The sequence below is a fragment of the Muscardinus avellanarius genome, assembly GCF_963383645.1.
Source record: "Muscardinus avellanarius genome assembly, chromosome: 22".
Taxonomy (NCBI): domain Eukaryota; kingdom Metazoa; phylum Chordata; class Mammalia; order Rodentia; family Gliridae; genus Muscardinus; species Muscardinus avellanarius.
In genome coordinates this window covers 14,884,872-14,907,524 of record NC_137808.1, presented here as the reverse complement: position 1 = coordinate 14,907,524, position 22,653 = coordinate 14,884,872, and the positions used below count along the sequence as shown (strand labels likewise).

The 22,653-nt window shown below is 54.8% G+C and overlaps 1 protein-coding gene across 2 annotated transcripts in view; it reads left to right on the top strand.

Moving 5' to 3' along the window:
- IQSEC1 (IQ motif and Sec7 domain ArfGEF 1) overlaps nucleotides 1-22,653 on the top strand; it is a gene marked incomplete at both ends in the record, with an annotated part of 173,444 nt that overhangs the window by 33,138 nt on the left and 117,653 nt on the right. For both annotated transcript variants that reach the window (XM_080718132.1, XM_080718131.1), the window contains one exon: nucleotides 11,810-11,839. The remainder of the gene's footprint in view (nucleotides 1-11,809; nucleotides 11,840-22,653) is intronic.

Genomic DNA, 22,653 nt, shown 5'->3' with positions numbered 1-22,653 from the left:
GCCGTGACTCCTGCCCGAGTCCTACTGGCCCCGGGTCTCTGATACTCTGTTACCTTCCCCCCCTGAGGTGGGAGAGGCCTTCCTCCTGCTCCCCAAGGGCGTACTGCACCCCAGCCGCCCTGACTTACGCAGACCTCCACGGGCCCAGTCTCCCTTACCCTCCTCCCGGCCATCAGCAGACCCCAAGTTTCCGCTTTATTTCATTTTCTTTTTCTGTCATGGGAAGTAGCCCAGGGGCATCCTACCTCTAAGCTGCACCCTCAGCCCGATTTCAGTTTTTATTTTCTTTTTGGGTGGCTGGGGATTGAACCCAGAGGCATTCTACCTCCGAGCTACAACCCCAGCCTGATTTTATGTCTTAGTTGGAAACACGGTCTCAGTAGGTTGCTGAGAGCCTCGCTAACTTACCGAGGCTTTCAACCTGAGATCCTCCTGTCTTGGCCTCCCAAATACCGAGATTACAAGCATATACCACGATGCCTGGCTCGCTCTTTTCTTTCTTTCTTTCTTTCTTTCTTTCTTTCTTTCTTTCTTTCTTTCTTTCTTTCTTTCTTTCTTTCCTCCCTCACTTTTTTAAAAAATTTGCAGTACTGAGGATGGAACCCAGGGGCATTCTACCTCTGACCTACACCCCTAGCCCTATTTTATTCTTTTTATTTTGAAACAGGGTCTGAGCCGGGCGTGGCGACGCACGCTCGTCATCCCCGCGCTTGGGAGGCGGAGACAGGAGGATCGCGCAGGTTCGAAGCCAGCCGCGCTGGCATAAGAGACCCTGTTTCAAAAATATAAAATAGGTCTGGGAGTGTAGCCCGGAAGTAGAAGGGCTTCCAGGAACCCCAGTACCACCAAAAAAAAAAAAAAAAAGAAACAGGGTCTCACTAAGTTTGCCTCCAGTACTTGGGAGGCTGAGGCAGGAGGACTACAAGTCGGAGGCCAGTCTCAGCAACTTAGCCTCTGCTGCCAAGTAAAAAATAAAATAGGTCTGGGGATGTAGCTCGGTGGATGCTTCCGTGCGGGGACGAGACGCCTGCAGGGTGTCTGGGTGGGAGGGGAGCCCTGCGGGGCTGTCTCCTCCCTCCCTCCCTCTGTTGGACTGGGCTGCAGGGGTGAGTCCCCGGCCCGCAGGGAGGCACAAATGTCCCTTCTCCCAGCCTCCGTCCCTGGCTCTCGCTCTGTGCGGGGGCCTGGACTGTAATATCTCCCCGCCTTTATCTATGTAACTCTCCTGACAGCCACATGAGCCTTCCTGCCCGAGGTTCCGAGAGGTTAAGTAACCGGCTCAAGGTCGCCCAGCGCAGTTGTGGGCCAGGAAGGACTCAAGCTCGGCCACGCAGGCCCGGAGCCCGGCTCCGATTCACAGCTTGCAGTGACCTCCTGTTCCCTTCCAGAGCTAATTAATGTCCCAGGATTCTAAATCAGCGCCGCCTTAGGAGGTGGCCCTGGGCATTGAATTCTAGGGCACAAGATGTCCCCCTCCCCTTTCTCCTTCTGCTTGGCTCTGTGAGTCTGAAGGATGCTGAGACGGGCCAGGTGTCCAGTCTGGAATGGGGCCCAAATTTAACCACACTCTTCCCGGCCCTCTCCCGCCTTTGACTATCCCAAGGGCACCCGGTGTGGAGGGGCCCGGGTGCTCGGCGCCGGGGGTGGCACGGACGTGGGCAGCCGCTTCTCTGACCTTCCCCGGGCGCGTGGGACCTGCCAGCGCCTCCCCGTCCAGCCCGGCCCCTCGGGGACACTGAACGGACTCCAGGAATCCTGCCACCCGCTGGCCCTTGGCAGCAGAGAGCATTCCAGTCCCTGTGCGGACAAGATCTGCCCCTTCCCAGGAGAGTGTGAGCCCCTGGTCCCCGGATGGCGGAGGCAGAGGCTGGGGCCCCCCGCCTGTGACCTGGACGGTGTCTGTATTTGTGGGACAAAGGCCTGGGGCCTGCGGGGTCCCTCCTAAGCCTGAGTGAAAACTTTCTATAGTTTTCTTGTGTGTGTGTGTGTTGGGGGGTGTACTGGGGATGGAACCCAGGGGCATTCTACCTTCATGCCAAACCCCCAGCCCTATTTTATTCTTTATTTCTTTTTTTTTTTTTTTTTGCGGTACTGGGGAAGGAACCCAGGGGCATTTGACCTCCAAACTACACTCCCTGCCCTATTTTTTATTCTTTACTTTGAAACAGGGTCTCACTGAGTTGCAGCGGGCCTCGCTAAGTAGCTGAGGCTGCCTGCAAACCGCGATCCTCCAGTCTCAGCCTCCCAAGCGCTGGGTAGCGGTGTGCACCAGCACGCTGGGCCGGTTTTACGTCTTTCCGTGCAAGTGCCCTGAGGCAGGGGCCCTTCTTGCCTCATTGCTGGGCCTCATTTGGACCAAGGAAACAGCACTGATTTCCAGGCTGCTCCGACTGTGGATCCAGCAGCCGCCTGGCCCCGGGCCCTCGATGAGGCCGGTCACTCAGGCCGCCGGGCCTAATTTCCCAGCTCGCTAATTGCGGGGGAATGGCCAGGTGCCTCGCAGATGCCGAGCTGGCAGCTCTTCGTGGAGGAGGCGGGCCTCTGGGCTTTCTGGACTAACTGTGCTGGACACTGCCCTGATTGGAGCTACCGGGTGCCACTCCGGGGGCGGAGAGCTGCTGCATGTGCTGGGGTCTGTCCCGATGGAACCCAGGGGTATTCTACTTCCCAGCTACACCCTGAGCCCTATTTTTTTTTTTTTTTTTTTTTTTTTTGGTGGTACTGGGGTTCCTGGAAGCCCTTCTACCTCCGGGCTACACTCCCAGACCTATTTTTACATTTTTATTTGGAAACAGGGTCTCCTAAGCCAGCGCGGCTGGCTTCGAACCTGCGCGATCCTCCTGTCTCAGCCTCCCAAGTGCGGGGATGACAAGCGTGCGCCACCACACCTGGCTTCTATTTTTTGTTCTTTATTTTGAAACAGGGTCTCACTGAGTTGCAGAGGGCCTCGCTAAGTAGCCGAGGCTGGCTGCGAACCGCGATCCTCCTGTCTCAGCCTCCCAAGTACTGGGATTACAAACGTGCGCCACCACGCCCGGCTTTAGTCTGTATTTTGAAACAGGGTCTCACTGATTTGCCAAAGGGCCTCACTAAGTAGCCGAGGCTGTCCGCGAACCACGATCCTCCTGTCTTCAGCCTCCCGAATGCTGGGATTGCAAGTGTGTGCCACCACGCCTGGCTCTTTTATTCTTTATTTTATTTTATTATTATTATTTTTCGGCGGTACTGGGGATGGAACCCAGAGGCTTTCTACTCCGGGCTATACTCCCAGACCCATTTTCTATTTTATTTGGAAACAGGGTCTCACTAAGTTGCCGAGGGCCTCACTCAGTAGCCGAGGCTGGCTTCGAACCTGCGCCATCCTCCTGTCTCAGCCTCCCAAGCGCGGGGATTACAAGCGTGCGCCACCACGCCCGGCTTTATTCTTTCTTTTGAAACAGAGCCTCACTGAGTAGCTGAGGCTGGCTGCAAACCCACGATCCTCCCGTCTCAGCCTCCCAAGTACTGGGATGACAAGCGTGCGCCACCGCGCCCGGTTCCCGCATTTCCATCCTGACTCTACCCCATCTCTCCTGCTTCTCCCGGGGGAGTCTCGGCCTGACGGAGGGACAGTGCCGTCCCTCCTGTTCAGCCACAGCTGCCTGCACAGGGACACTGGGCCCAGGGGCAGCGGGGCCGGGGTCTGTGTCCATGAGGAAGAAGCTCCTCCTTCTCCTCCTGGTCTCTCTCTGCATGAGGCCACCTCCTACGATCTCCTGAGTTATCCTAGCGTTCTACTGGCAGCTGGACCCGGGGGCAGTTATAGCCAGACACATTCTCGGCCTCCCTGCCTCCCCGAGTCCCTGCCGTTGTCTCTCTGTCTGTCTCTGTCTCTGTCTCTGTCTCTCTCTCTGTCTCCCTCGCTCTCTCTCTGCTGTCCTCTGGTTGCCCCTGGGAAGGAGGGAGTCGCTCCTGCAGCCATTTTGAAAAAGAAATGGCCTCAAAGCCCGGGAGCGTTCCCAGGGCAGGTGGCTATTTTTAGAAACAGGAATTTGGCAGATGAACCTCCGCCAGGCGGATGGCGACGCAGGCGGGGCAGGGCGGGCTGGACAGCCCAGGACAGCAGCCTCGGCGGCACCCCCAGGGCTGGCAATGCCTCTCGGGGCGTTTTGGGTGCTGGGGTCGTTTATAAACCAGGGAGTGAGCCTGACGCTACCGTCCCATGTTTTAGGCTCAGGTCACTGGGGAGCAGGCGGGCACCCTCTACCTGGGCACCCCAAGGCCTGCCTTTCCGGGGCCAAAGTCTAGGCCGCCTAGCTGCGGAGGGGAGGGGTCGGGGCCCGAGCCTGGGCTTTGCTGTTGATACATTCTGCCTGGCCCCGTTCTTGGGCCGGCCGTGTCTGTCACAAGCCGCGCGCACATCTGATGCCGCGTTTTCCCACATTGACACTGGGACGATCGAGAATTCAGGTGAGCCGGGCGCCGTGGCGCACGCTCGTCATCCCAGCACTCGGGAGGCTGAGACCGGAGGATCGCGGTTCGCGGACAGCCTCAGCTACTTGGTGAGGCCCTCGGCAACTCAGTGAGACCCAGTTTCAAAATAAAAAATAGGGCAGGGGGTGTAGCTCGGAGGTAGAATGCCCCTGAGTTCAACTCCCAGTAACACACACACACACACACACACACACACACACACACACTAATAATAATGCTAACAACATCATCTCGGGTGCTGGAGCTAAGTAGCCCAGTACTTTTTTCAGGGTTCCTAGTGTACCCTGATTCCCTCCCAAACAGGTTCCCCCGTTTCTCTGACTAGGGTTATAAAACCCTAGTCTTTGGCTCCTTGGAGCTTTTAAAGATTTTAGATTGGCCTCATGGCACTAACACATCCGTTTAGAAATAGCTTCTTACAGCCAGGCGTGGTGGCGCACGCTCGTAATCCCGGCGCTTGGGAGGCTGAGACAGGAGGATGGTGCAGGTTCGAAGCCAGCCGTGCTGGCGTAAGAGACCCTGTTTCCCCCCAAAAAAATATATAAAAAGAAGTCTGGGAGTGTAGCCCGGAGGTAGAAGGGTTTCCAGGAAGCCCAGTACCACCAAATAATAATAATAATAATAATTATTATTATTAATAATAATAATAATAGCCCGGAGGTAGAAGGGTTTCCAGGAAGCCCAGTACCACCAAATAATAATAATAATAATAATAATAATAATAATAATAATAATAATAAAAATAATAGAGCTGATGTAGCACCTTCAGCCTCCCTCTCCCTCTCCCTCTCCCTCTCCTCTCTCTCCCTCTCCCCTAAGGTTGTAGGCCAGTGGCAGAATGCCCCAAGGTTCAATCTCCAGTACCACCAATAAAATCAATAAAATAATACTTTCTGGTGAGGTGTTCCTCCCAAATTTTAGCGAGCGGGAGAGAGGGAGGAGTCGAGAAGGCACGGGCAGACCCCAGAATCAAGCGCCTTGGACGTTGGGACCACAGCTGTGTTATTGATTGAAAAATGGGCCCGGCGCACGTCCAGGGTCTTCGGCAGGACAGTGACCGTCCGAAGTGCAATGGGCTCCTGCCTGTGAAGCGCAGGGTCCCCCCCCGCCCCGAAGCCAGCAGCGAACATGGGTGCCACTGCCCCCCGAGGGCAGGGCCGCTGAGCACTGGCGGGGCCGCTCGCCGCTGAATTATTTAACTTCTTAATGAGTCCATTTTTCACGGCAGGGCGGGCAGTGGTAGAGCCGCGATGAATATTAACGCGCCGGCGGTTTGGTGTGCTCTGACGATGGCGCCCCTCCAGATGGGGCTGGGGGTCGGCACCTCCTCCGTGCCAGGGTCCCCCTGCCGTGGGGCCTCTGAGGTCCAGGGTTATTTTTCCAGTGTGGGGAGGACCGTGCAGGCCTGTGTGGACACTGGGTCATTGTAAGTGACGCTGGGAGGACAGGTTCGGTCCCTGACCAGGTCAGGCATGAGGAGACGGGTGTGCCCGAGCCCGCGCCCCCGCCCCTGGATGGACGCCTGGACGTGGGTGTTTCGTTGTTTGTTTGGGTCCTGGGGATTGAACCCACGGATGGACGGGTGGGTGGGTGGATGGAGGGATAGATGGACGGGTGGATGGATGGATAGATGGACGGGTGAATGGAGGGATAGATGGATGGATGGGTGGGTGGGTGGATGGATGGATGGATGGATGGATGGATGGATGGATGGGTGGGTGGGTGGATGGATGGATGGATGGATGGACGGACGGACAGATGGGTGGATGGGTGGATGGATGGATGTGTGGATAGATGGACGGACAGATGGGTGGATGGATGGGTGGATGGATGGATGGATGGATGGATGGATGGATGGACAGATGGGTGGATGGATGGGTGGATGGGTGGATGGATGGGTGGGTGGATGGATGGATGGGTGGGTGGATGGATGGATGGGTGGGTGGATGGATGGATGGGTGGATGGGTGGATGGATGGATGGGTGGGTGGACGGAGGGATAGATGGGTGGATGGATGGAGGGATAGATAGACAGGTGAATGGAGGGATGGATAGAGGGATAGATGGGTGGATGGATGGATGGGTGGGTGGGTAAGTGAATGGATGGATGGACGGGTGGGTGGATGGGTGGGTGGATGGTGAGGTGGTCAGGCATATATCCCCCACATGCCTGCCATTTTGTAGTCCTGGGCCTGGCTCAGTGAGCTTTTTAGCGTGTGCACCGTGGCCTTCTATGCTAGGATACACTGAGTGTCTGAACTAGTCCGTCCTGTCCCAGTTCCGCCAGAGAAGCAGCTGAGACGCAGAGTCGTCCCTGGTGTATCTGAGCGTCCAGTTTTGGATAAATAATGCACTGGTTACTGCTGTGGTTTTACTGTACGGGACAAAATGGGAAACGCGTGCTGGGCGGGTCCTGTAGGAAGATGAGGAGGCCGGATGAGCAGGAGACCTCTTCACTTTTTTCTCTTCCTCTTCTTTCTCTTCCTCTTCTTTCTCTTCCTCCTTCCCTCCTCTTCTTTTCTTTCTTGAACTCACGGACATTCTCCTTTTTTTTTTTTTTTTTTGCAGTACTGAGGATGGAACCCAGGGGCTTTCTACCTCTGAGCTACACCCCCAGCCCTATTTTTTATTCTTTACTTTGAAGCAAGGTCTCACTGAGTTGCAGAGGGCCTCACTAAGCAGCTGAGGCTGGCTTTAAACCGCGGTCCTCCTGCCTCAGCCTCCCGAGTGCTGGGATGACAAGGGTGCGCCGCCACGCCCGGCTCAGATTCCACCTCTGAGCTACCCCCAGTCCTTATTAATTTTTTTTTAACAGGATCTCACTAAATTGCTAAGGGTCTTGCTAAATTGCTACGGCTGGCCTTGAACCAGCGATCCCGGGAGAAACATTTTCTGCATAAAAGTTGAGACTGGGGTGCAGGTGGGGGAACTGGACAGTCCAGACCCAGGAAGAGGACAGGGAGCTGCCCCTGCTGAGTGTCCACGCTGCGCCCACGTGTCCTGTTCAATCCCTATGCCGCTCCCAAATGCCGGGCATCGAGCCTTACCGGCCCATTGCACAGATGAGGACACAGAGGGTCAGCACTGGCCACCGCTTGCCCAGGGCAGTTGGGGTGACTTCCAGGGCCGCCATTGAGCCCCTGGGAAGCGGGAGCAGAGCAGCGCCACCTGGTGGGCGTGGGGGGAGATGCAACAGCGATGGGAAGGACTGAGCCCACCGACTCCACCAGGTGCTCGTAGGCTGTGACTCAGTCGCTCTCCGGCTCGACATCCACATGTGTTGGCGGCAGTCGCTCGTTTTTCCGTCCCAGAGCCTTTGGGAGTGGGTGGAGGGGAGGGAAGAATGATAAATTCATTCTTGATTTTGGGGTCTATAATATAGCCAGAGTTCTCTGCTTAGGGGCAGGGTCTGCCTTCTCAATTTACTAAGAATTTTTATTTTTATTTTTATTTTTTTGTGGCTCTGGGGATGGAACCCAAGGGCATTCGGCCTCTGAGCCACACCCCCTGCCCTGTTTTTTATTCTTTTTATTTTGAAACCGGGCCTCACTGAGTCGCGGAGGGCCTCGCTAAGTAGCTGAGGCCGTCCTCGAACCGCGATCCTCCGGTCTCGGCCTCCCGAATGCTGGGATGACGAGCGTGCGCCCCCGCGCCCGGCAATTTACTAAGAATCTGCTAGCGTCGAAGCTGGGCATCTGTGACTCACGCCTGTAATCCCAGGACTTGGGAGGCTGAGACAGGAGGATTGCAGGTTTGAGGACGGTCTCAGCAAATAGACTATCATCAACCTGCTTAAAAATAAAAATAAAATAGGCTGCAGGGTGTAGCATGGAGGAAGAATGCCCCTGGGCTCAATCTCCAGTAAAACACTCATACACACACAGAGGAATTTGCTAGACTTTGCTTTTATTTTATTTTATTTTATTTTTTGGTCCTGGTGATTAAACCTAGCGCTGTCCTACGTTTGAACCACGCATCCAGACTTCCCCATTGTTTGATACTAGGAATTGAATTCAGGAGCCTTCTGCCTCTGAGCGGAACGCCCCAGACTTATTTTATACTTACTTTGAAATAGGGACTCACTAGGTTGCTGAGAGTGTTATTAAGTGGAGGTTGTCCTCAAACCTTCAATCCTCCCATCTCAGCCTCCCAATTACTGCAATTTACAGGCATGTGCCACAGCGCCCAGCTTAAAGAAGACTTGTGCCGGGCGCGGTGGCCACGCTTGTCATCCCCGCGCTTGGGAGGCGGAGACAGGAGGATGGCGCAGGTTCGAAGCCAGCCGCGCGCGTAGGCTTAGGAGACCCTGTTTCCAAATAAAGATGTAAAAATAAAAATAGGTCTGGGAGTGTAGCCCGGAGGTAGAAGGGCTTCCAGGAACCCCAGTACCACCAAAAAAAAAAAAGAAGACTTGTGAGTTATTTGGGCCAGCCCATCTGTTGCAGTGGCTTCTGGGAAATTTGATTTGACCCTGGGGCTGTTAGATGTCTCTTCTGGGGCGTGTGGCTTGGGTTTTCCAAGCTCCCGGAGAGACTCCATTCCAACTGACCCTTAAATTCTCAATAGAGCTCGTACCTGCCCAAGGGTCCCGGCCATTCGCCCATCTCAAGGCCCTGGGCATCCACCCGTGCCCAGGGTGGTCAGAAACAAGCTTTCCCTGCGGGATCCCCACCGCAGCCCCTGCTGAACCCGCCCCGCCCTGGCCACTAATAATCAGAGGACTGTCCCCCAGCCCCCCAGAGAGAGGCCTCTGCACGGGGCCGCCGCAGCCTCAGTCTCCCGGAGCTGGCGGGCGGGTCCTCGCCAGCCCAAGCGAGCGCTTCCTTTTATAAAAGGAACTGCCAAGTAGGCAAGTCTTGAAAATGCAAAAGAGCCCAATTTCCCAGCCCCGAGCGACTTGTCTTCCAGGTGTTGGGTATTTTCAGCAGTTATAAACACCACTGCTGTCAGACCCGCCGTCTCTGGTGATGATCGCATTTATACAGATCCTGCCGTTATTCTTTCCGTAATCACAACTCATGCCTATGAAAAGTCCTCGTCCACCCTCCGGCTTTGAGATCTGCCCGGCTCCCCCATCCCGAGGCCGGCGCGGTGCCGGACCCCACGGCGAAGAAGGCGGCCGGCCCCCTTTGCTCGGGGATGACAGCCAGCCCGTGGGCGGCCATGACCCACGCGTTAGCAGACGGGGCAGGATTGCACGTGGTGCCGAGCGTGGCCAAGGAAAATGAATGACAGGGTGTCAGAGTTGGGGACGCTCAAGCCGGGCACAGTGTCCTGCACCTGTAATCCCAGCACTTGGGAGGCAGAGACGGGAGGATCACAGATTGGAGGCCAGCCTCAGCAATGTAGTGAGACCTTTCTTTTTTTTTTTTTTTTTTTTTTTAACCTAGGCGCGTCCTACCTCCAAGCTACATTCCCAGCCCTATTTTATTTTTATTTTTTTTAAGTTTTGTAGTACTGGGGATGGAACCCAGGGACATTCTACCTCCGAGCTCCACCCCCAGCCCTATTTTTTTATTCTTTATTTTGAAACAGGGTCTCACTGAGTAGCTGAGGCTGTCTGCAAACCACAATCCTCCTGTCTCCGCCTCCTGAATACCGGGAATGCAAGCGTTCACCATCATGCCCGGCTTTTATTTTATTTTTTTTTAAATTTTGAAACCACATATTACTATGTTGCTAAGAGTCTCACTAAGTTGCTGAGGCTGGCCTCCAACCGGTGAGCCTCCCGCCTCAGCTTCTTAAGCGCTGGGATTCCAGGCTTAAGAATACCCCACTGCACCCCTGAAGTGTGCACGCATGACCTTTTGCGCCTCAGGCTACAGCACCCGCTCCGAGCCGCAGAGCGGTAACCGTTCACTCAGTGGGCCGAACCCCGAGGCGCTTTCCTTGGTGCACAGAGAAGGGGGTACTTGGCTGTCTCTCTGCAAGTCCAAGCGCGTAATCAGATCTAATTGTCCCGTTCTGTGGCTTTCAAGCTTTTCTCCTTTGTAAAGTGGTTGTAATTAATGTCTGGGAGCCTGGAAATAGGACTGGACGTACCAAGTGTGGGTACGCAGAGGCTGGTCCGCTCTCATCTCATTCTGGTTCCCCTCGTTTATTTGAATTCCACTCATCTGTTTAGCGTCTGCCCCGCAGAGGCCAGGGTGCAAGCGCTAGATACGCAAGGTCCCCTTTTGGGGCTGTCGTCCGGGGCGTCTCACCTCCTGGGAAAACAGTCGCAGTGGAGACCATGAGCCCTGGGCAGCGTGGGAATGGAGCCTCAAGGCTTCCAGGACGAGGCGCCTTTTAGGATACAGTTTCATGTCAAAAGAACATCAGAAGCCAGGCGCGGTGGCGCTCGCCTGTAATCCCAGTGCTTGAGCGGCTGAGGCAGGAGGATTGCGGGATAGAGGCCGGCCTCGGCAACCTTGGGAGACCCTGTTTCAAAATAAAATCTATAGCCGAGCGCGATGGCGCACGCTTGTAATCCCAGCATTTGGGAGCCTGAGACGGGGAGAATGCGGTTTGCAGACAGCCTCGGGTACTTAGTGAGGCCCTCGGCAACTCAGAGAGACCCTGATTCAAAAGAAAGAATAAAGCCGGGCGTGACGGCGCACGCTCGTCATCCCCGCGCTCGGGAGGCTGAGACAGGAGGATGGCGCGGGTTCGAAGCCAGCCTCGGCTCCTTAGTGAGGCTCTCGGCAACTTAGTGAGACCCTGTTTCCAAATAAAATTTGAAATAGGTCTGGGAGTGTAGCCCGGAGGTAGAAAGTTCTACCCCCAGTACCACCAAAAAAAGAGAAAGAAAGAAAGAAAGAAAGAAAGAAAGAAAGAAAGAAAGAAAGATAGATAGATAGATACAGGCGCGGTGGCGCACGCTTGTCATCCCAGCATTCGGGAGGCTGAGACAGGAGGATCGCGGTTCGTGGCCAGCCTCAGCTACTTAGTGAGGCCCTCTGCAACTCAGTGAGGCCCTGTTTCAAAATAAAGAATAAAAAATAGGGCAGGGGGTGGAGCTTGGAGGCCGAATTGCCCTGGGTTTCATCCCCAGACCTGCCAAGAAAGATAGAAAGAAAAAGAAAGGAAGGAAGGAAAGAAAGAAATAAAATTCAGAGGTTGAATGTCCCTGGGTTCCATCCCCAGGGCCGCAAAAACAAAACTAAAACCTCTGTGAACTGTAACACACACGCACACACGCACACACACACGCACACCCTGGGCTCCTGGGCCTGCGGGCCGCTTGCTGGGGCTGGAGAGGGGGTCCCGGCGTCTGGGACCCCCGCGCCCCTCGGGTGCTATACTGTGTGTCCTGGGGCGGCGGGTGCTGGCATCTAAGTTGTGTTTTCTCGTTGTAGGTCCGAGGAAGACAGCTCCCGGAGCGTCAGGTATGTGATCGCGCCTCTGTCCGTGTGTCTGTCCGGGGGCGACGGCCTTCAGGAAACCATGTGCTTTATTCCTTCTCGGGTGGGTCTCCCCGCCCACGGCCTCGGGGGGGCCTCCTGATGGCTTTGCTGGGCGCAGAGGGACCCCTGGGGAGGCCGCCTGCGGTGGGGGACTCCTTGTTGGGGGCCAGGGGCGCCCCAGCCGCCACCTAAGACCAGAAGCTTCTAAGTTCAACACCTCTGGGTGCGCCCCGGCCTGTGTGGCGTGGGGAGACCCCGCCCCTCATTGGCCCATCAGAAGAGGGCGCGGGGGGACCTGGCACTAGGTCTCCGCCGGGGACCACGGCGTCCGCGCGGACCCCGGGCGTCAGGGCCTAAGCCACGGGGGAGATCTCAGGACAGGAGCCAGGGGGCCATTGTGGGGTGGGGGGCGCGGAGTGGCAGCGAGGAAGAGGCCGGAGGTGGTTTAAGAGCCCACGGACCCCCAAGCCCCCTCGCAGCCTACGGACGTCCGGGTCTCGGGGTGGTGGCCGAGGCGCCTGAGGCCCTGTGACTTGCCTGGGGGCGTCGGGCTGTGGTCGTGGGGTGTCGGGGGGCTGCTGGAGTGAGAGGCCGGGGGACAGTGGCTGTCTTGTGGGGAGGCTCGGGGGCGCCCAGCCCGGTGTTGGGGTCGGGGGACCCTGGGCAGGGGAGGAGCGGGGATGGAGGCCCAAGGCCTGCAGGGTCACTGCGGGAAGCAGAGGTTCCCTGAGAATGGGGGACTGAAGAGAGGGTCCCCAGAAGGCTGTGTGCCGTGGGGGGCAGTTCCAGCTGGGGGCAGTCCAACAGAGGGGGTTAAATCAATAGTGGGGAGATGCTCCTGGTGGCAGGAAATGGAGGGGCCGGCCAGGCGCCCTGGGACAGCCCTCTGTCAGCAACGCAGCCGATGAGCCAGAGTGGCGCGGCCCACGCCGGAATTCAATACAGCCCTGAAGAAGGCCGGAAGGGAACCTTTGCTGGGCCGATGCGGAGAACATTCTGGAATGCAGTGTCCAGGGAACCAGAGCACAGGAGCCGTATGGATCTCATGCTGCTTTTAAGGCCAAAAATGCAGATGTAAGGATGTCGATTCTTCTTTATCGCGTCTGTGGGAAGGAGCAAGAGGAGGAGATCTAGGGAGCTAGTGACACGGGCCCCCCAGCCGGGCGTGCTGACGCAAGCCTGTCATCCCAGTACTTGGGAGGCCGAGACAGGAGGATCACAGGTCTGAGGCCAGCCTCAGCAACTTAGCAAGACCCTGTTTAAAAATAAATAAAATAAGCCGGGCGCGGCGGCGCACGCTCGTCATCCCAGCATTCGGGAGGCCGAGACGGGAGGATCGCGGTTCGCGGCCAGCCTCGGCTACTTAGCGAGGCCCTCTGCCACTCAGTGAGACCCTGTTTCAAAATAAAGAATAAAAAATAGGGCAGGGGGTGGAGCTCGGAGGTCGAATGCCCCTGGGTTCCATCCCCAAACCCGCAAAAAAAAAAATAATAATAAAATAAAAATAAATAAAATAATGCCGGTCATGGGGGCACATACTTGTAATCCCATCACTTGAGAGGCTGAGACAGGAGGATCACAGGTTCAAGGCCAGCCTCAGCTACTCAGTGAGGCCCTCCACAACTTAGTTAGACCTTGTTTCAAAATAAAGAATTAAAAAATAGGTCTGGGGGTGGGGTGGAGATCAGAGGTAGAATGCTCCTGGGTTCAATCCCCAGTACGGCAAAAATAAATAAATGATAAAATAATAAATAAATATATAAAATAGTCCATAATCTAAGTACTTGGGAGGCTGAGACAGGAGGATCGCACGGGTTCGAAGCCAGCCTCGGCTACTTAGCGAGGCTCTCGGCAACTTAGCGAGACCCTGTTTCCAAATAAAATATAAAAAAGGTCTGGGAGTATAGCCCGGAGGTAGAAAGCCTCTGGGTTCCACCCCCAGGACCACAAATAAATAAAAAATAGGGCTGGGGGTATAGCTCGGAGATAAAGTACCCTGGCTTCCATCCCCAGTACCACAAAAATAATAAATAAATAGATAGACAGATAGATAGATAGATGGATGGATAGATAGATAGATAGATGGATGGAGAGATAGATGGATGGATGGATAGATACAAAGGGCTGGCACATAGCTTGGAGGTAGAATTTCCCTGGGTTCAATCCCTAGTGCCATAAATAAATAAATAAATAAATAAATAAATAAATAAATAAATAAATAAATTCCTGTTAGAGGTGGGCAGGCTCCCCTCGGGGTGTACCTGGAATACTCCTGTGAGTTCGGGACCGTGTCACTGTAGTTTTGTGGGGTTTTTTTGTGGGTCTGGGGATGGAGCCCAGGGCCCCTCGACCCCCAGGCTCCACCCCGCAGTCAGCGCCCTCTCCCGGCCTCTGGATGAGCGAGCGGGGCGCGCGCGGCGCGTCCTGTATCTACTCTGATCATCTTTCCGGGACCTTGGGGGGGTCCTAGGGCTGGGCTTTTGTGCCTGGCTTTTGTGTGTCTGTGTGTGTGGATTGCTGAGGCTGGCCTCGAACCTTCCGTCCTCTCATCTCAGCCTCCCAAGTACTGGGATCGCAGGCCCGGCCCTGCCTGGCTGCGCAGAGCCTAGTGTTTTTTTTCTGTGCGTACTAGAGACCGGAGGTCAGCTCTGTCACTGGAGGCGGAGCGGGGGTCTCCGGGACAGGGGTGAGGCTCGCAGTCATGGCCCTGTCTCGCCGCCATGCCTAAAGAAGGTTCTGACGGACAGCGGAGCCGACGGTCTGTGCGTGCGCGCGTTACTGGGATGGAACCCAGGGGCATTCTGCTTCACGGCTACATTTATTTATTTATTTGTTTGTTTGTTTATTTATTTTTGGTCTGGAAACAAGGTCTTGCTAGGTTGCTGAGACTTGTCTAACTACTTCTAGAGGCTGTCCTTGAACCTGCGATCCTCCTGTCTCAGCCTCCCGAGGGGCTGACAGGCGTGTGCCACCGTGCCCGGCTGAGGGTTCAGCGTGAGGGTTACAGAATCGGAGCGATTCGCCCCAAATGTCGTCTCTTTCCTTCTTCCGGCTCAGTGACGTTATTTTCTCTCTCTCTCTCTCTCTCTCTCTCTCTCTCTCTCTCTCTCTCTCTCATTTTGATCGAATACAATAATGGCATTCTTCCTTTGGGCTCCACCACCAGCCCTTGTTTTATTTTCATTTTATTATTTTATTTTTTGGTGGTCCTGGGGTTCCTGGAAGCCCTTCTACCTCCGGGCTACACTCCCAGACCTATTTTTTATATTTTTATTTAGAAACAGGGTCTCCTAAGCCAGCGCGCGCGGCTGGCCTCGAACCCGCGCCATCCTCCTGTCTCCGCCTCCCCAGCGCGGGGATGACGAGCGTGCCCGCCGCGCCCCGGCTCAGCCCTTGTTTCAGATTTTGAAACAGAGCCAGCCAGGCGTGATGGCGCACGCTTGGAATCCCAGTTCTTGGGAGGCTGAGACAGGAGGGCCACAGGTTCGAGGCCAGCCTCGGCAACTAGTGAGCCCCTCATCGACCTAGTGAGACCCTGTTTCAAAATAAAAATAAAAAAATTCAAATAGGACTGGGAGTATAGCTCGGAGGTAGAATGTCCCTCGGTTCAATCCCTGATCACACACACACGCACACACACACACACACACACACACACACACACACACACACCGAAGTTGCTGAGGCCGGCCTGGAACCTGCGGTCCTCCCGGCTCAGCCTCCCAGGTACCACCGCCAAGCCCGGAAGGTCGTTTTTCTTGAGAGCCAGGGAACGGGAGCGGCTCCCTCCCTCCCTGGGTGGCTTTCTTGGCTTCCCTCAGTAGCAAGGAACGGGGCTTGGCCAAAAACTGCTTGTGCATTCTCCTCCCTTAGGCTCCTCCCTTAGGCTCCTCCCTTAGGCTCCTCCCTTAGGCTCCTCCCTTAGGCTCCTCCCTTAGGATCGGTGGCGTTCATTTTCCCCAAAGGAGATGACTCGCATCAGACCGTTTTGCAAACGAAGGGCTTCGCTCTTTGTTCTTGGGGACGGAGCCTCCGCTCTTTACTCTGCACAGAGGCTCTAGATGCGAATCCTCGGCTGACGTATTTAAGGAGGGGTTGTGGGGAGAGAAGGGTTTTTTTTTTTTTTTTGAGTTTAGATTCTGAAAGAGTGCGGAGGCTCTATTTATTTTTTTTTTATTTTTATTTTTTTAATTAATTTATTTTTTAAATTGGTGCATTGTAGTCATATATCAATCACATTGGAGTACAAGACTTGAGAGGATATACAAGCACACATCATCCAATTAGCCCTCCTCCAGCCCCCGTCCCATTCCCTCCCCCACCCTCCATCCCACACTTCTTTGGTGATTTACTTTGATACATTTGTTTATGTACCTCCTGCATTTTAAAGAGGCTCCGTCCTCCACTATTACATACCCTCTGATTGGTCACATTAGTTGCTTCACTATAGGGCCCTTTCTATAGCTCAACCTCTTCCTGTTGCCCTTTTCCTCCTAGTTATTGCTGATTAAGAGAAGCGTCTGATTTATATTTTCTGCGATATTTCTCTGTGCATGCTGCGTTGCAAGTACCGATCCCACTCTTGATGGTCCCAGTAGTGGCCTGGCTACTCAGTGGACTGATCCAGACCTCGCTGGCTCAAGCAGCGGCCTTGCCTCATGGGAGGCCCCAGTTCTGGTCTCGCTGGCCCCTGCACCGGTCTAACCCCTAAGCTGGCTTTGGTCCTGGCCTTGGAGGCCGCAGGAGTGAACTTGCCTCACGCCAGGCTCCGATGCTGGCCATTGGCCCCTGCACCGGTCTAACCCCTTGGCAGGATTCCAATCCCGGCCTCGGAGGCCCCAGCACCAGCCTAGCCTCATGGCAGGCTCCAATGCCGGCCTCGCTGGCCCCAGCACCGGCCTAACCCCTCGGCAGACTCTTATCCTGGCCTCAGAGGCCCAGGTACCGGCCTTGCCTCAAGTCAGGCTCCGATGCCGGCCTCGCTGGCCCCAGCACCGGCCTAACCCCTTGGCAGGCTCCGATCACGGATTTGGAGGCCCCAGTACCGGCCTTGCCTCAAGGCAGGCTCCGATGCCGGCCTCACTGGCCCCAGCACCAGCCTAACCCCTCGGCAGGCTCCGATCCCGGCCTCGGAGGCCCCAACACTGGTAATGCCTCACGGCAGGCTCCGATGCCGGCCTCACTAGCCCCAGCACCGGCCTAACCCCTCGACAGGCTCTTATCCTGGCCTCAGAGGCCCCAGTACCGGCCTTGCCTCAAGGCAGGCTCCGATGCTGGCCTCACTGGCCCCAGCACCGGCCTAACCCCTCGGCAGGCGCGGAGGCTCTATTTAAAACAGAGGAATTTTAAGCCGGGCGTGGTGGTACATGCCTGGCATCCCAGTACTTGGGAGGCTGAGAAAGGAGGATCGCAGGTTCAAGGCCAGCCTCAGCAATTTGGCAAGACCTCAGCAACTTAGCGAGACACTGTTTCCATATAAACATTAAAATAGGATGGAAGTGTAGCCTGGAGGGAGGGAGGGAGAGAGAGACAGACAGAGAGAGACAGCCGAGCCAGGTGCAGAGATAGATAGTCACCTGCTTACACAGTGCTTAGCAGGCTGAGATGGGAGGATCGCTGGTTTGAGGCCAGCCTCAGCAACTTAGCCAGACCCTGTTTCAAAATAAAGACAAAAGGCCGGGCGCGGTGGGCACGCTCGTCATCCCCGCGCTCGGGAGGCGGAGACGGGAGGATGGCGCAGGTTCGAAGCCGGCCTTGCACGCTGGCTTAGGAGACCCTGTTTCCAAATAAAAATATTTAAAAAAAAAAATAGGTCTGGGAGTATAGCCCGGAGGTAGAAGGGCTTCCAGGAACCCCAGTACCACCAAAATAAAAAATAAATAAATAAATAAAAATAAAATAAAGACCAAAGGCTTGAGGTTTAATTCCAAGCTAGAATGCCCCTGGTTCAATCTCCAATACAAAGAGAAAGACGGAAAGAGGAAAAACAAAAGGAAGGAAGGAAGGATCACCTAAGTCACCTGTTAAGTAGCATGCACCTGCCATTCCAGAACTTGGGAGGTCGAAACAGGATGATCCCAGATTTTTTTTTTTTTTTTGGTGGTCCTGGGGTTCCTGGAAGCCCTTCTACCTCCGGGCTACACTCCCAGATCTATTTTATTTTATTTTATTTATTTATTTATTTATTTTTTTGGTGGTACTGGGGTTCCTGGAAGCCCTTCTACCTCCGGGCTACACTCCCAGACCTATTTTTACATTTTTATTTGGAAACAGGGTCTCCTGAGCCAGCGCGCGCGGCTGGCTTCGAACCTGCGCCATCCTCCCCGCGGGGATGACGAGCGTGCCCGCCGCGCCCGGCTTCATGGCTTCTTTTTAATGGCACTAATCTCTGCAGGAACTCCACCTCGCCGGCTCGATTTTAAAACTGGTTTCGCCGTGGCTTTTCACAGCGGAGTTCTTTCCCCCTGCTTCCGACTCCTCATCGTCAGTATAGACCCGGCTAAGGGCCCCTGGCATTACCCACCCCACACCACGGCCTGAACGCGCTGCTGCCTTGAAATTCCCTCTGTCGGATGAATTATTCTGTCGCCCTTGAATTTAGCCTCACGCAGAGTCTCGGGCACAGACCGAGTGTAGGCACGCTCTTCGCCAGAACGAGGCACAGATGGTTCGGCTCCAGTTCTCAGTAGAGTCCTTGGCCTCGTTTGATGCTTGGCCAGCACGGACTTGACTCTCCCCCCCACATCGGCATTCTGGGGTTTAGAACTTCCATCACGACCACCTGTTAAGCTCCACTTACGGCATTTCGAGGTTTTACTAGCCTGTTTTTAGAAGTTCTTCCTGCAAACCATGTCCAAAGACTTCCGAACCATCTGGTCAGTTATAATCACAGCAAGGAGCCGGGCGTAGCGGCGCACGCCCGTCATCCCAGCCTCCGGGAGGCTGAGACCGGAGGATCGCGGTTCGAGGCCGGCCTCGGCTACTTAGTGAGGCCCTCCGCGACTCAGTGAGACCCGGTTTCAAAATAAAGAATAAAAAACAGGGCTGGGGGTGGAGCTCGGAGGTAGAATGCCCCTGGGTTCCATCCCCAGTACTACAAAAAAAAAAAAAAAAAATATATATATATATATATATATATATATATCACAGCACAGCAAGGGAGGACCGCAATTTTTGGTACCGGGTTTCTGTTGATATTCCATTGAAACACAAATGGCATAGAGTCCAATTCCCAATAAATATTGTAGTGAAATATTTTAATTTCCATCCCATTCACTTTGAATGTGTTATACAGCTATTGTGTGTGTGTGTGTGTGTGTGTGTGCGTGTGTGTGTGTGTATTCAGAGGGTGTTTAACAGGTGAAACGGACGTAACTCTGATGTAAAAATTAGAGCAGCCAAAATTCAATAATGTACAAACCCAGCCAGTGTGGCAACACATGCCTCGAATCCCAGTATTTTGGAGGCCCAGGTAGGAGGATCCTGGCTTAGAGTCCAGCCTCAGCAACCAAGAGAGTCCTTCGGCCACTTAGCAAGACCTCAATTTCAAAATAATAAATGAAAAAGGGCTGCGGATGTAGCTTAGAGGTGGTATATCCCTGGGTTCAATCCTCAGTACTCAAGGGATAAATAAAATATACAGATCCTACTCGTATTATCCCTTTAACCCACCCCCATCAGCTAATGACGTCCTGGCGGTATGAGTGTGTATCATGTGATCAATAACACAGGCTAGGCGCTGGGTCTATTTTTTCCCTTCTTTTTGCGACGTTCGCCTCATAAATCATGTAGAAAACAAAAGCCGAAATAGCTTTTCAAGTAGATATGAAATTCCCTTTACCAGACTTCTTTCTGTCTTCATCCGGCTCCGAGCTCCTGTCTAACGACCTTCAGTTCAACCTAAGATACTCCCCTCCCAAAGGACGCCCTTAGTAACGACTCCCCTGCTCCTTGGTTATCTGGTTTTTTATTTTTTTTATTTTTTTATTTTTTATTTATTTTATTTTTTATTTTTTGGTGGTACTGGGGTTTCTGGAAGCCCTTCTACCTCCGGGCTACACTCCCAGACCTATTTTTACATTTTTTTAAAATTTGGAAACAGGGTCTCCTAAGCCAGCGCGCGTGGCTGGCTTCGAACCTGCGCCATCCTCCCGTCTCCGCCTCCCAAGCGCGGGGATGACAAGCGTGCCCGCCGCGCCCGGCTGGTTTTTTATTTAACTGTGTGCGTTCCTCCAGAATCGCTGCTGAAGCGTCACCCTAAACCAACGGTATTGAGGAGCGGGGCTTGAGGAGGCTCCACGCTCGTGGACGGGGTGCGTACCTTTAGAAAAGTGCACTCGTTACGCCCACAGTGAAAAATAGCGCGGCATGTTACCCCGCGCTTGTGTGATCCCAGTGCCTGGGACGCCGAGACAGGAGGGTCGCAGGTTCGCGGCCAGCCTTAGCTACTTAGTGAGGCTCTCCGCACCTTAGTGAGGCCCCGTTACCAAAAACTAAATAAATAAATAAAAGGGGTAAATCTCAGAGGTAGAATGCCCTTGGATTCAATCCCCAGTGAGACAAAAAAAAACCAAAACAAAACAAAAACCCCGCTGATCCCTTGAATATAGGCTGATTTTCTTTGTTTGTTTGTGTGTTTGTTTATTTTTTTAATTTATTTTTTTATTTTTTGGTGGTACTGGGGTTCCTGGAAGCCCTCCTTCCTCCGGGCTACACTCCCAGACCTATTTTATATTTTTGAAAAAGGGTCTCTTACGCCGGCGCGGCTGGCTTCGAACCTGCGCCATCCTCCTGTCTCCGCCTCCCAAGTACTGAGGTCACAAGGTGCACCGTCACACTTGGCTTCAGAAGTTGTTTATTATTATTATTATTATTATTATTATTATTATTATTATTATTTTGGCGGTACTGGGGGTGGAACCCAGGGGCTTTCTACCTCCAGGCTATACAGGGTCTCACTAAGTGGCTGAGGCTGGCTTCGAACCTGCGCGATCCTCCTGTCTCCGCCTCCCGAGCGCGGGGATGACGAGCGTGCGCCACCGCGCCCGGCGCATGTGTTTGTTTATTTTTGACCCCGGCACCCCGCTCACGTGCTCCGCGAAGCAGGCACACAAAGCCGTCTGTGTTTACAGTCTTGAACAGCTGGACCACATTCGGATGCCCCGCTGCCCTCAGTGGCTCCATTTCTGATATTATGGGTTAGGAGGCGCTCACCCCATCCTTAGGCAGTGCCATGAGGGTCACCCGGGTCCCGGTGAGGATATGGTGGGCCAGGTGGACCTGGGCAAAGGTGCCCCGTCTGATGGCTCTGAGGCTCTCAGGATGGCCCTCGAGGGGAGGGTGGTTGGGGAATCTGCCCGCTAGTGTGCGGGAGAAGGAGGCACGCGTCTGCTCAAGCAGGTCCTATGACCAGTGAGCTCTGGCCACAGGAAGGGCGTCACGCATGTGAGCCAGAGAACACCCTGCCGGACCGAGAAGGCAACATCAGAGTCTGGGCTTTGGGGCGAGCTGCAGGTCACGGGCACACGCGAGATGAAGGCATTCTGGGACACTCGCCCTTTGGTCACCCTGGAGAACGGCGTGGCCCTGCGGTGGGCTTCTGGGTCTGGGCGAAGTCCTTTTACTTGTGTTCACAGGCCGCCCCACCTGTAAGGAGCAGAAGGAGCAGGTGGGGCAGGCCAGGCGTGAGACGTCCTAGACCCTGCTCACCCACGCCGCGACCTCATCTGCCCGTCAGTGACCACGTACGCGGCCAAGAGGCTGACATCTGACAAAACGCCGAAGCTCCGTGGCTGAGACAGCGAAAATGCCATCCGCCCACTCCTCGCCAGCTGCTCCCCAAACAGCCGGACCCAAGCATCATTAACGTCCCGCGTTGCCTGGGTCACGACCCTTACCGGATCCGGCTGGCCGTGTCCAATAGGACTCTAGATGGCGCTCTGGGTACCACCGGGTCGTCCAGCACAGGGCCCGCCGGGAGCAAGCCGCACGTTCCAGGCTAGGCACTAGCACTGGGGAATCGGGTGGCCTCCATCCTTGCGAGATCCCGCTGCCTTTTCTGCATCCAGAAAGACAGCGACTGAACCTTTGCACCTCTCTCTTCTGGCCCTGGCTGGCCGAGGAGGACACACAGTCATAGTCAGGGCAGAAGGGGGACAGAAGACACAGCTTGGCCGCCATCCCCATGTAAAGCCTGTGGGAGAAAAGAGACAGTCGGCCAGCCTGTTGTCTGTGCGTCCAGGGGAGAGCGGAGGGAGCCGCACCTGCCATTTCCCGGTTTCGCCATGATGGGGGCACTCTACTCCTGGCAGAACCCAATTCCAGCATGGATGGAGGCAGGTAACCCGGAGAATTGCGACCCGGATATTCTGAACCTGTTGTTGCTGCCTACTGGCCCCCAGAGATCCGCCCTGGACCTGGTCACGGGGCTCCAGGGACCAGCAGAAGAGTCGCCGAGGACAGTGGAGTCAGCGTGTCTCCAGCGAGAGTTGATCCCTAACACGGACAGTGCCGAGCGTGGGACACGGGCTAGAGGTTGACTCCATATCAACCCTCCTTATGACGTACGCAGTTGATACGTTACAATCATGTGTATTTGTGAGGGACCGTGTGATGGTCAGATAATTGTACACTGTGGGATGATTAACTCTCGCCGATTAACGTGTCCCTCCGCTCCCTGGACCCTGCCATCGGCCAGCCCGGCACGGACTCGGCTGCAGGAAGGAACGTGGACGCTCCCCAGGGCCTCTCCACAGAGATCGCGGTCACAAGGCCACCCGGAACCTCCTGGACCCGAG